Source organism: Ambystoma mexicanum, chromosome 2q (genome assembly GCF_040938575.1).
Source record: "Ambystoma mexicanum isolate Mex_15411 chromosome 2q, UKY_AmexF1_1, whole genome shotgun sequence".
Taxonomy (NCBI): domain Eukaryota; kingdom Metazoa; phylum Chordata; class Amphibia; order Caudata; family Ambystomatidae; genus Ambystoma; species Ambystoma mexicanum.
Window position 1 is genome coordinate 630,134,975 of NC_090924.1, and position 14,502 is coordinate 630,149,476.

A 14,502-nucleotide genomic window follows, 5' to 3' on the forward strand; every position below is an offset into this window, starting at 1 on the left:
GAATGGTTATTGATCTCCAATGATAAATTCAACAGTGATCAGATTGCTAGTAAAAATAGGCAAGGATAAATGGGCCACCCTTGATTTGGAGAGGAAATTTCCTATTATTTATTCAAATGCATTTAATAGGTGTGGTATTTTTCGTAATAGCTGGTTATCCATAGAGATCATTCCAATTTTCAAAAAGAGTAAAGGGTTAGACTGGAGACCTATCATACTATTTCTCTAAATGACAGTTTTGCAAAAAATGTATGGTACGATTATGTTATTTTTTTTGGATGATTAGGTAGCTAAAAACAAATTAATTTTTGAATTAACAGAAAGGTTATTAAAAAAAAGGGTACCATTGAGCAGTGCTTTCTTATATGTGCTCTGATGCACACATATTATTCCCAGAAGAATAAGTTTTCATATTTAGTAATGAATGACTTCTGAACCGTCTTTGATAGGGTTAAACTATTGGTGGCCCTGTGGTGTGTAGGAAAGGTTATGTGCTAAAGAATGTGTGCAGTATGTTGTATTCTGTGTGTAGTGCAATATATGGGTTACTAACATTTAGCATAGGGGTGAATTGAGTGGGCTAGATTTGTTAGGCCACAGGCTCTGAGTGTACTCAGACGCACAAACACCGCTGACGGATCATTGTCAGTTTCATAAATAATGCAAAATTGAAAGCTGGACAGCAGTGTTTTGCGAGGCAGGTCATGCACAATGGGCCTTTACAATACTTTTTCATTGTATGAAGCATAAAAGGCAACATTATGAAAAGGTTGTGGTCTGCAGAATATTGACCAAAGTTCATGAAGCCAGGTGCTGAAATTACACAAGCGGAATGAAAGGGGCCAGGATAGATGCTGGAAAGTTCTGGCACATGGTGTGACAGATGACAGATGATGACATGAAAAAGGCTGGAAAATGGCAAAGGAAATGTAAGGGGATAGAGCATAAGAGGCAGTTCCCACTGAAAGGTTTAAAAGAGGGTGAAAGGGGGAAGGAGGGGTCTTCTTCTGGGTTTGAGCTTCCTGGTTCTTCTTGGTCTGCTGGGCTGGTGACTGGTAAAGCTGCAGGGAGTTCTCCAAAGCTGCAGTTGGAATCGGGCTCAGTGTCCTGGTAGAAGGGGCCTGGCAAGTTAAGGGCAAGGCGATTATTCCTAATCAATTAGGATCCCTTTCTGCAGGGTATGGTGATTGGCAAAGTGTCTGACTGGTTACAGAAGACAGAACATTTGTAATCCTTCTGGTGCCAAAGGATTAACAAAGTAGCCAGAATCCAAAGTATTAACTGGGGGATTCTTTATTCATGCAGAGGGGGTCACAATCTCATAATCTTGTAATCTCACAATATCACAGCTTTACTACCAATCCCACGATAAATAAGGGTAGGGGAGTAAATGATAACTGAATCTGTATTCATAGTGCATTGCTTTCATAGACAAAATGCCAGCTAGGATGTCTAGGGTTAGAGGGAAATCACTTGTGTTTTACGTGCTTTGCTCATCCAATGTAAAGTAATTATTGATTGCGAAGTGTGTTTTCCTGCTTTCTCACACGTGTCCAATGCAAACACTTACCACATGTTTCCATGTTCATGAACTGGTTTGGTTATATATCTGTTCTTTCTGATGAATATATATGTATATAAACTAAGATAAGTGTGAAGGCGTGTCGTGGCAACTTATTGTGTCTGGTTTGTTGTTGGTTTATCTAAAATACAAATGCACAATACAAGGTCTGTAGATGTCTAGCTAAGATCCTTTGGTAAAGTTGTTGTGATAAAGGAAAGTGTGAGGGTTATCCTACAAGCGTCTATATATTTTGCTGCCACTTTTCTGTGTGCAATATGGCCATTGTATAACGGAAATTAGGCTAAGAATTAGGCTAAATTCAGATTTGGATAGGGGAAATGTGTTGATGCCTTTGATGCAGATACTGAAATAAGACATGGTTGTGTACTTCCCTCTGCTGTTTTCATTATATATCAATTCCCTTGCTGAGCAGATCCTGAGTCTTGACTGCAAGGCACTTGGGAGATAAAAAAGTTGGCATCTTATAATACACTAATCATGTGGTTTTAATGTTCAAGACCCTACCTGGGACTATGTGACACCTTAAGAGCTTGAAGTGGTTTTGCAATGACTGGGCAATGGAAGTTAATCTTTCGTGCTACTGTGGATTCTTTTTTAAATATAAGGGAGTGAAAATCTGTCAGGTAGTCCATTTTGATTACTTAGGAGTCAGATTAAAAGCTAAGTGGAATCTGGAGTAGGCGGGTGGATCGTGGGGTTTGTATGTTGAGACAACATTTGAGTGCACCTTAGCATTTATGAGGCAATATGGTGGTAGGATTTTGATGGAGGCTCTCAAAGTTTATTAAGTGCAGGACCAAGAAGCAGACCTACATGGAGATAATGTATCATGCCATGTATTGATAAACCTATTGTATTGGGTGAAAAGATGCTATAGTCTGTCTCCCAAAGTGGGATGCCTAGCTTTATTTCACCTGCATTCACTTTGCCATACAATCTATGTGACACTTTTACTTCTCCATACCTTTACTTCTCTTGTCTTTCACCGCTCCTAGCATTTACTTCATCATTACAGGGGGAGACTTCTTGCATCACCTTCTTTTTCGTACCTCACATTCTACTCCACGGCCACCCCTTGGCCCCAACCCTAACCTTTAGCTAACCTAAACCACATCCACTGCCATCTTCACAATGTGAGCAACCAGACAGAGTAATGCGTGACAAAGTAAATGTCTGGCTAAATGAATGTAGACGAGGGAAGTGCAGACAAAGTTGTCTGGGCAAAGTAAAGTGGGATACCCCCCAAAGAGTACCATTTCAAATCTGCACTATTTAGAGGTAGGGATGCAACCCCTTCAATGTGAGGCTTGGATTAAACCCTTGCTATTTTGAATTTACCTCAACATGAAAGAAGAATTAATATTTCATGAAAGAGACCTCTCGGAGCAGAGTAGTCAAAACGGGTTGCCAATGCTGGTGGCTTTATTTTACCACAGCTACTTTCATGATATCGGTTCTCAGATTTACGAAATAAAACTCTGGAGCTATTTGATATAGCTAGCCATAAAATTATGGTAACTTTCGATGAGTGGATGTTTTCCATTTCATGTTGGGTCCTCTTTTAGGCACTTTGCCTATATAATCTATCTGTTATAAAGCAACTTGGGGTTGTGAACCGTACCTGACCTGGATAGTATGCCCACAGGAACTAGCCCAAAATCCATAAGACTTTGATTAAATCTCTTGCCTTCAGCTAGTGTTAGGGGCTAAGAGGCAATCACCAATCTCCGATACCTGCTTTACCCCTTTCCTATTCTTCTGTCCTCTATTTAATAAGAATAGGGAGAAGTTTCTCACATCTTTTATATCTGAAAATATGATTACGTGTTCTTGGCCTGCACTCCTGTTTTTTTTTTTTTAAATTGCCAACCTCACAAGATGTGGCTTTGCCTGTGGTAACATGTATACATTGTGCCTGGCATAAATGCAACCATTTTATGAATGTGGTTCCTTGATTTATCTGAGTTTAATGGAGTTTCTTTTCTGACATAATTGTAATTAATTTTGTTTTTAAGAGCTCGATTATTGTTGTATTTATCATGTTTCACTTTTTTATGGATATGTATTATTTGAAAAAAGCTTCAATTTCATTCAAATAGCAGGTATTACAGTTATTGAGGTGTCTGGGATGTATTTCCTAAAAAGAGACGATAAGCTATAGTTGTTGCATCTTCTATGTATTTACAAATGTGTACACAGAAAGTGAAAACGAATTGATGTTCAGTGATAACAACTGACCCAGGACAGAGGTAATTCAAAGCATCGTGTTAACATAGAAGCATAGTTATGACGTTTCCAAGTTCCATGCAGAATCTTTGAGCCAGTCCAGTCTTTATATTTGCAATGCATGCTAGGACTTGTACGCCCACCCTTGCAATTAGAAAAACAAAACTACAAGTTCCAGCATGCATTTGGAAGAGCAAAGCAGGACCAACTCTTGGTGTCACGCATGGAACTGGGAAACTTGGCAGGGAGGTAGAAGTCCACCAATATCCTTCAATTTTATTGCAGGCATTTCAACACTATGTGCATTGAAGTCCTTTCGAGTCATAAATTGCAGTAGAACTGTTTTGTCGTTCCTTAACATTAAAGACCTCAAACGGGCTCCAACAATGAACTTCGAGTAGCAGCATAACAGGTACAGGAAAAAAGAAAGTACAAGTCAGCCTCCGCCATATTAAGATCAAAGTTGCAGGAGCACAGATCTTGTGCCCAGTCACTCAACAAGAGAAAATAGGCACAGAAGACATTCGGGGAGGAAAGGCAGGACATGGACATGAGTTCAGAGGTCAGTGTTACTGTTTCCAGGTCACTCTCCTTTCTAAAGGAAGGGGTGAGATGCGTTCTTGGCAAGTCTGAAATTATCCTTATTTTTTAGAATGTCATCCCTACATCTTCTTTGAGCTCTGGACGGGTTCTTCTAGGCAAAACAAAAGAGGTGATGGCTGTAAGGTCTGGAATTAATCCCTACCTCTGGTATAGCTCTGGGCAACCCTCAAGACCATTGTTCTTCAGCCTGCCAAGCCATTACAGAAGGGGAAGACCATATGCAAAACAGGCTTGGTTCTTCGAGGCTACAGTTGCCACTTAGGGTGGGCAAACTATTTGTGATAAAAGCATAATCGGATCGATCTGAAGTTTCAATGGAAGCTGTCTCAATTTTATTGTAGTAATCAATGTTCACTCTAGTTGTACATAAGTTGCCATAAAGGGAAAATAAAATAAAAATGGATGATGTGCCTTCCACCTCAATCGATGGTGTTCAGACATCTCCTTGTAAATGAGAATAAAACATCCACTCATTAAAGGCAATGTTTTTCAATAAGTCGTGGATCCTGGCATACATGAGATTACGATTGTTTATTATGTAGGAAAGCCAGGAGAATTTATAGGTGCAGTGTTAACGCCAAATAGTTCTAAGCAAAATATTTGTAACCTGCTCCCTATTTTCTTTCTGTAACTGTACCAAGTCTGCTGATGGCCTGAGTTTGGAATATTCTTCTGAAAAGGCATACCTACGTTTCCAGTGAATAACTAACATAGAGCACAGCTGTGTGATCTTTGTCTTATAGATCCCCATAAAATAGAGCAATCGCTCCTGATTTAGCTCCATATGCTGTTAACGGGGCCCCACATGGGAGCTCCCATGCTTTTAAAAACAGAAAATGTACCATTTGATCAGTGTGTGTGTGTGTGTGTGTGTGTGTGTGTGTTTCTGTGTGGGGGTGCTATTTGAGATGGTTAGGCTAGATAACTCTGACAGGCAGATTAAACAGCGTGCACTCTTTTCTGAGCTGCTGGGCCCTCAAGCAAGAGAACATTAGGCCGTGATCTTCTTTATGAACTGGAGCAGGAACCGGATTAAACTGGCTGACGTTGGAACATTCTTGCCACTTTTGTATTTGGCAATCTTCTAGAACTCTCGCAGTCCTTCAGAATAATAATCCTTTAACAGTGTGCATCTATCAGAGAGTTATTATTGCATCTATCACGTTATTTTAATGGAATAGTCCATTTACAATACATTTTTCAATCCCAACCTAGTAGGAATTGATTTGCACTTTCACAAACAATTCTCTTTCTGCATCTATACTTCTTAATATATGATATATACACTATCTGTGTAATTAAGGTGGCCAATCAACTATTGATTAAGAGGATGAACTTAGTGGCATCATCACTTAACATGTTCTGTTTAGGAAACCATGCAAAAATTCAGTAACCCAAGTTTGAATTTCCAGTATGTGTCACTGAACCAAAATAAGAAGGTACCCCCAACAACTGTGTGAATCAATCTCAGACTACTAGTAGTCAATGACACACAAACTATAGTGTTTGCTGAACCAATAACATTTCAAAATGTTTACACTGCGTTTTATCCAGAATTCTCTACCTGAAGAATATCTTCCAAATCCACCACACAAGAGTTAATCCTTCCTCAGATTAATCTGGCACATTCTTGTCCCTTTAAAACACTGGATCCTTCGGTATCCATTTCCTTCCTGTCAATTCCCTCGCTCCTGCTATTTGCTCTGCTGCGGCTTTTATTACCCATTAGAGTACCTGTAAAACACCCTCCTGCACTTTGGCTATGCCATGATATGGGTAGAGATATAGACATCCTGGAGCACAGCCTTGGAAGTGGGCACAAGGGTTGGCCTGTGGCTAGGTCCAATGGCCATTTTGCCACCATAATGGATCTGTGGGTAACATATATATGTTTGCATGTGCTACACACACACACCTGTATGATATGTTTGTCATGTATCTTGAAATAGACCATGATAACATTTCAGTCTGGTGGGTAGTTTCCCGTGATATACACTGTGATGTCATTAGTAATGTCATCTTCAATGTCCACAGTGTTCTCTAGTTTCCAGTGGTCATCAGTATGATGTGATAAGTGATGGTCTAAGTGCTGACATCTGCATGAGCAGAGATGACATCACAGATTATTGGAATCTATGATGTCCTCAGGGTGCTCATGAGCTGCACAATGGGGAAGCTCATAGTTAAGGATGTGTGGCTTTCGGCGTTTGCTGAATTTCAAGGATTTCGTTGTATTAAGACATCAACTAAACTTCACTTCAACCAATGTTTTTTACTGAAGTTCAAGGGTTTTGTTGCATCGAACGTATCAATATAACTCTTGTTTTTTCACTGAATTACAACGTTTTTTTATTGTCCATCTTACACCACCTGTAAAAATAAAGTTGTTTCCTTTTATATCATTACAGAGGTCATATTAAACTTTGTCAATATGTTTCTAAGCTATGGACACTGGAATGCTTCCTCTTTAAGAGTCCATGGCCCACTTGTGATGGCCTTTGGTCATTTTGCTTTAATGAGGAAATGGGACAAAATTGTTATTTGGTACTTTTTAGTGTCCATTTTTAAAAGGATTTTTGGAGCTCTCCCTTGTTATCGCAAAAATATCTTGCAGTGTTCTACATCAAAAATTTACCCTGAGAATTTGCAGCAAGAATTTACTGCTATTTTTGTCATGAGAATGCAATCATTTTTTTATTAATGTGAGAAATCACAGTTGGAAAAACAGCATGTCGTTGCACATGATTGTTGCAAATATCTCATTTATACTTGCAAGAAGATGAAAAAACATCAAAAGAATTATCCCAAGCCCCCACAAACTTTAGATGTGCCCAAATGCTACTATTTTGCTCTCCACACATCCACTCAGAAGGGAAATATCCTCTTCCCCTTCTAATATCATTTTAAGCATGTTGCAATTTCCCATTCTCCCAAGAATGCTCACGAGAAACCCTTGCATCAGTGACACAAAATAGCAGAATTTTCATTTCTGAAAAGTCTCATTTGCTGCAATGCACCATGATAGGTATGTGCAAGATTCTGGTACAATGAAAACCCATTCTCCAGCAAATCTTTAAGAAAAACAACTGTACGGATTTGCACCAAATCACCAAAATGCACATCTGCACTGCTTTGTGCCCAACTTGGTTTGAATTTCAGCATTGTTGGCCAGCGGTTTAGCCTCTGTGTCTGTTGAATGTATAATCATTTTCTCTATGGGAAATAAAAAAGTTCTTTCTAATTTTGGAGGGACCAGGCCACAAAACATCTGAAGAACATGTCATACTGATCTGTCAAACAAGTCAAAAGTTATTAGCAAAATAATGTTTGCAAAGTCAATGTATCTTAGGTTTCAGCTCAACAGTAGGGTGAAAAAGATCTCACTCAAAAAGGGGTCTCCAGCCCCCACAAACTGTCCAACTAACCATTTTATCCTCTTTCAATCTCTGCACCTGTACCCTTTTCTGCTTCCCACAAGGTTACAGTGGGAATCGTTTACATTAAGTAACACAAAAAGGCACATTTTCATTTCTGAAAAGTCTCAGTGTTGCAGTGCACTATGGGAGATATAAAAACATTTTTGGGACAGGGGGGTACCTACACCATAAATCTTTTTTAAACTTTAAACTAATGGCTAGATTTACACCAAACTATTAAACTCAATATGATACCTTTTTCTGCATCAGAAAATGAATGGAGGTGGTCCAAACACTGTTTGCTTAACAACTTTTGAACTGTTTAACAAATTCACGTCAATGTTTGATGGTTGGGGGGCCGTGCCAGTCATCTTGGAGAAAATGGAAAACAGCAGCCAAATCCATCTAGCAAGTAAAGTTTTTAGCAATAGAACTTTTTCTGAAAAATCAATGCAAATTGGTTTTCTCTTATTTAGGATGGTGATCGATATTTTGGCCCAAATCTTGGAAAATGGCAGAAAGGTTATCAAGCACAGAAACAAATGGTGTGTGGGCCTACTACCATGCATTTTCCCATAGAGAAAACAGTGCTTCAATTAACCGCCTAAAGGTTCTGCACCAATAAGAAGCAAATTGGGCAGAAAGCCTTGCAGATAATCCTTATTTTGGTTTGTGTAAACACACCCAGTAGTTTTTAAAAACATTGAGGGAGAACGGCATCACACAGTCCAAAACATTTTTATATAGCCCCTATCATTCATTGAAGCACTGTGCTTTTCAGAAATGAAAAGTCTCCCTTTTTTCTTTGGCTTTATTTGAGCGACTCCACTGGAAATCCCTCAGGAACATGAGAAAGAAATGTGATCAAAATTACATTTGGAGGTAGGAGCAGGGTATATTTACATCAGGATAGCGTTTGGGAGGCTGAAGGAGGACCAAATGGTTAGTTGGTGCCCTTTGGGAGGGCTGAGGAGCCTGTTTTGAGTCAGATTGTTTTTGTCTTACTGCAGGAATCCTGAGAGAGCCCTGAGGTCGCAAACAGCCTATTCTGTCCAAGCATCAGTTGCAGGTCTGCATTGAAGTGCACCAATATTCCATGTGGAGCAGAACACATGGGGCCAGAAATCAGAAAGTCTTTGCATTTGCAAAGAAGCTACAATAATGTAAAACAATTCATCATGTGATTGAGAAAAAGTATTGTTTTCACATTACGAGAACAAGAGCTTTTTTGAACATTATAGCTGGTTTAAGGTTTTTCTCTGATAGCAGTACTTTACATGAATGTAAATTATTTCCAAATAAAACAACATAACACTGATCTTAGGATGTCCTAGAAAGTACGTGTCAGAAAGGCGCTCTTCATATGATGACATTTGATTTGCAGCATGCAGGGTCCCAGAAGAATCATAACTCATTATCAATCATTAAGCCACCCCTTAGTAAAATGCTGCTCTTCAGGTAAGGTAATCTTTAATTCTTAATTTATCCTCACAAGTGCATTGGTTTAAACAGAGTTTCTGCTAGGTTAATGTTGCCAGTTAGGTTGGACGTAATGTTTTTCAGGGACGCGAAATTGATCGTTTCCTGGTCTCTTTCCAGATTGCCAACCTAGAAAGCATTTACTGACTTTCACTCAACTTTTCCAGGGACGGGGAATTCTAGCCAATCATGATGGCCAACATGATCAGGCTAACTGATTGACTGGCAAGCAGGCCATCCCGGCCAATCAGTGTGCATTCTGGGTGCATAGAATATTCCATTGCTTTAATTGGCCAAAACATTAATTGTAATCTGATACACCAAATCCGAACAGGAGAGGAAGTGACTAACATGAATTCAACACCTATCCAGAATTACAGTCGGGTGGAATAAAGAAGTCAACTTCCATGATTATATAATAACTTAGAGGATCACACCTGTAAGATCATCCTTTGACTACACCAAACCTGAGCTGGCTTTCTGCCCCAACAAATCACAACCTGTCTTCCTTGGAACCTTTGAGAGGTACACCCCAATACCCTGAGGCCCTTTTAAAAGTTTCTATGGTCACAATTTAATTATTGATGGCTTGGATCATATATTCCTTGCATTTTTCAAACAATTGCCAGTCCTTGGGGAACCTAATTATGGAACTGACTGGGGATGTTTCGTCCTTTTTCCAATCAATCAGTCTTTGCATTACTAGATGTCAATTTGCAAAGCGCACAGATAAACGGTGTAAGGGTAACTGTGTTAGGTGATAGAGACAGGCAACCATAAGCCTTGCCATACTGGCAGGTAGGCATGTTCGGTTACTTTGCTGTCCATTCCTTTAATATCACCACCTAAAGGAATAAAGACCTTGTTTAAGGACATGGCCCTGCAGCCTCTTTTCCCACGCCCCCAGCAGAGACAACATGCCACCACATGCCTCACACTGCCAATTTGATACTCTCTCCTCAAGCTGACATAGCTGACTCAGCAGACCAAATGATTGCCTGTGATATTATGGTCCTGGTATTTATACTGTACATCGCTGCCTGAAAAAAACGAGTGGCGCTCCTCTCCGCATTTCTACATCTGCATCCAAAGGTTCACCTATTCCGGATCACCAATTCTGGATCACCAATTCCTCCTTGTGGTTTTCCCCTTCCTCTGGGAACACCAGGATTGCCACACCAATTTGCATGGTATCGAGAGGCACTGCCGCAGGTCACTTAAAGCTCCTTCTTGCGCTCATGCGCCTGCACTCATTTTGCCCGCTTCTGCTCTTGTGATCTTGCCCTATTAAGAGCCCCTGAACACATACTACTTATGACTTCACCAACAATCATTTTAAATGTATTAGGACAATCCCCAAAATGGAGTAGTCACAAAAATCAGTATAAGTAAATCTGTTCGGTCGTATAGTCTCCTATGCTTTCTTTTTTTCTTGATTTCTATTGTTGTATTTTGTGTTGGTATTGTATATACAGTAAACTACACCTGGGAGCAATGCAGCACTGTGCATGCGTTAGAGAGAACAAGATGGGTAAAATTACAGGATAATCCCAAAGTTGTGGTAATTGGGGCATCGGGATTCTAACTCACACTTAGCTATTCATCAAAAAAAAGAGTCATAAGTTTATTTCTGAACGGCAGAAGCATTCAAGTGTAGCCGGAAGGTTTTCAAGTATGCTAATCTTCTCCCTGCATGCCAACTTCATTTCAAGCTTTGCAGCGGTCTGGCTTCTGAGGGGGACGATTTGCCAAAAGAGGCTGTTAGTTTGGAAGCAATTCAGGGAGCAAGTTGGTCGGTGGTTGCCTTGCAAATGATATTGGGGATTTTGAAGAGAATCCTGGGGGCAGGGGATAGGTGTCACGCCCTCCGGTTTCCTAGGACATTCTTATGCTCAGGGGAGAAGCCCATGGCGTTTGCCCTGGCGTTTAAAGCAACGCCGACGCCACCGCCGGTAATTAACTACATCTCCCAAGAGGAACGTGCCTGCAAGGAACCTTTGGAATGTTTTCACTTTCTTTTTGCGTGCGTTTCACGCCTCCTTTGTATTCACTTCCTATATTTGGCCTCGCCCCCGGCAAGCCGGTGCTCCTAAACCATTGCGTTACGCGAGCTACGCTCCTGGGATAAGTTATTCTTTCCTTGCTTACCTGGTTGCTGAATTCCACCTTTGCTTTGGACCTTGTTATCCTTGTTATCCGTTTTCCTGTCTTTGATCAACTCCCCTGCCCGACCACGGAATACACATTGGACTTGCTTTGGGTTCTGCTCCTCATGTCTGGCTCCCGGCTCCCTTCAATCCCGGATTTTCCAATCGCTCCTTGCCATCCGCTCCCCGAGCGAAGAAAGAAACACCACTTCTAATCTCTCTCGGAGTGTCGTTTTCCGCGCTAGCAAGTACGGCGCTGTTTAACTACACACTTGTTGGTTCTTTATTTGTGGGACGCTTTGCTGTGTTGCTCCGCCCCCTTGGATCTTGAGACACTTGGCTCCTGGCTTCACTCCTTGGATTGTGGGACGCTCTGCTGTTTTTTCCCGCTTATTTGCTTTCGGAACATTGGATTCTGCTTTCACTCATTGGATTGGGGGACGCTTTGCTGTTGACATCACTGATCCATCATTGGGGGAAGTCTTTGGTCCCCCTTTCTTTCAAGCAAGAACACTTCCCCTGACCTTCACTCACTCCCAGTCTTGTGTCTTGTCACAAGTAGGTATTCCGCTGGAAAAAGGAATACACAGGTAAGCTTGTGGGGCTCGGAGGGGGTAGAGGGACTGGAATTGTCAACAAACGGTATGTAATCTTTTGCTTTGTTTGTTTTCTTCCCTCTAGCTCCGCTGTGCGTTCCGCCTTTTTGCCTGAGCCCTTGGCCTGACAGGTGTTCTTTTCCCTGCAAGCTGTGCTCTCAGGAAGGAAGTCTGAATTACTTTAGCGGCATCTAGCCCAAGTGATCTCTCAGACTGATCGTGGAACATACGAAGCACGACAGATTTAGGAGCCTAATACTGGTGCCTGTCTGTCCGAAATGGATCCTAATGCAGATCCTATGGCTGCTATGATGCAAGCCTTTACCACGTTACGCACAGACATGGCAGCAGCACATGCCGCTTTGCACCAACGCATGGATGTCATGCAAAGCTTTGTGCAACCCTTGCCGGTGGATGAGGAGTTTGGGGATGTTCCCGCTCCTGTACCACCACCGGTTCCCCCGACACCCCTAGCCCCTGTGGTATTGCCGGGTCCTTTTCCATTGGCACCACCGGAACGCTTCACGGGAGATCCCAAAACGTATAGGACATTTGTCAATCAATGCCGTTTACATTTTCTATGCCGTCCTTTGGCATTCCCTAATTCTGAAACAAAAGCAGCTTTTGTGCTCTCTCACCTAGGGGGTATGGCTGCGGCCTGGGCGAATCCGTTGCTGGAGTCCGATGACCCGGTTTTGTACAATTTCGATGCCCTACTAGTCGCCATGAATCTGGTCTTTGACACCAGATATAAGGCTCAGGCTTCGGACTTAGAGTTTTTGGCAATATCCCAGGGGAAACAACCCCTTTTGGCGTATTTAGCCTGATTCAATCAGCTGGCCGCAGAAACCTCTTGGCCTGAATCAAAAAAGGCGGCAGTCTTTTATAAGGGATTATCAGACGAACTTAAGGATGCGTTATCTGTTGTCCCTTCTGTCCCTTCAGTATTTTCTGAATTGCTTGATTTAGTGTTACAGGTTGATGCTCGACTGCAACAAAGGCGTGGGGAACGCCGTCAACTTGATCTACGTCCTGGCAAACCCGAATTGGGATCCTCTCCAGCCTCCGGAGAGGTAGAACCCATGCAAATTGGGCAGTAAAAGGTCCCCTCTCAAAGGCAGAGAGGGAGAGAAGAATGCAAAACAATCTGTGTCTGTATTGTGGACAGACGGGACATTTCATTCGTGTCTGCCCTAAACGCCCTGCTAAACGGGCGGGAAACGCCACGGCCCGTCCCTAAATCGAGCCGATGTGACGGGTCAGCCTTCCAATGGCTCATTCCTTCAGACCGCTGCCGCGCACATATACTTAGATATGTCTTTTATGTTGCCCAACTCTCAAGTTTTTTCTAGTCCAGTCATGATAGATTCCGGGGCAACAGGCAATTATATGGATGAACATCTGGCAGCAACCTATGGTATTCCAGTAGACCCTAAGGAGTCACCAGAACTTGTCTATGCAGTAGATGGCTCCTGTTTGGTTTCGGGTCATGTCGTAAAACAAACACAACCCTTGCGAATGAGCACAACGGAAGGGCATACAGAACACCTGTCCTTCGATCTCATTTCCGCATCGCAATTTGGGGTCATTTTGGGCCTCCCGTGGTTGCGTAAACATAACCCTATCATTGATTGGGTAGAACAAACAGTACTTTTTTCTTCTCCCTTGTGTTTGAAGGAGTGTTCCCTCCCCTCTCCATGCAGGGCTCTGGTTTCAAGTATACTCACTTGTAACGCGACTACTAGGGCGACGATGGAAATACCTTCTGCATATCAGGACCTGATTGAGGTGTTTGACAAAGGTTTGTCTGAACAACTGCCGCCGCATCGGGAATACGATTGCCCGATTGATCTGGTACCCAATGCCATTCTCCCCCACGGACGGATATATTCCTTGGCACGGCCCGAGGAAGAACACCTAAAGGAGTACATTGAGAAGTCTTTGAGACTGGGCCATATAAGACCTTCTCGTTCTCCAGCTGCTTCTCCGATTTTTTTTGTCCCTAAAAAGGAAGGGGATCTCCGGCCTTGTGTAGATTATCGTGCACTTAACGCTGTGACCATAAAAAACCAGTATCCATTACCCCTCATTTCGGAGTTGTTGGATCGCCTCTCTACCGCCAAACTCTGTACGAAACTAGATTTATGGGGGGCTTACAATCTGGTGAGAGTGCGTGCGGGCGACGAATGGAAGACTGCCTTCAAGTGCAAATACGGCCTTTTTGAATATCAAGTAATGCCGTTTGGCCTATGTAACGCCCCCGCAACGTTCCAACACTTTGTTAATGACATCTTCCGAGATCTGTTGGATGTTTTTGTTGTGATATATCTGGATGATATATTAATATTCTCTGAAACGTTATCACAACATGAGGACCATGTCCGGACAGTGTTGCTCCGTCTTCGGGAACATGGGTTATATGCAAAGGCTGAAAAATGTGTCTTTCACGT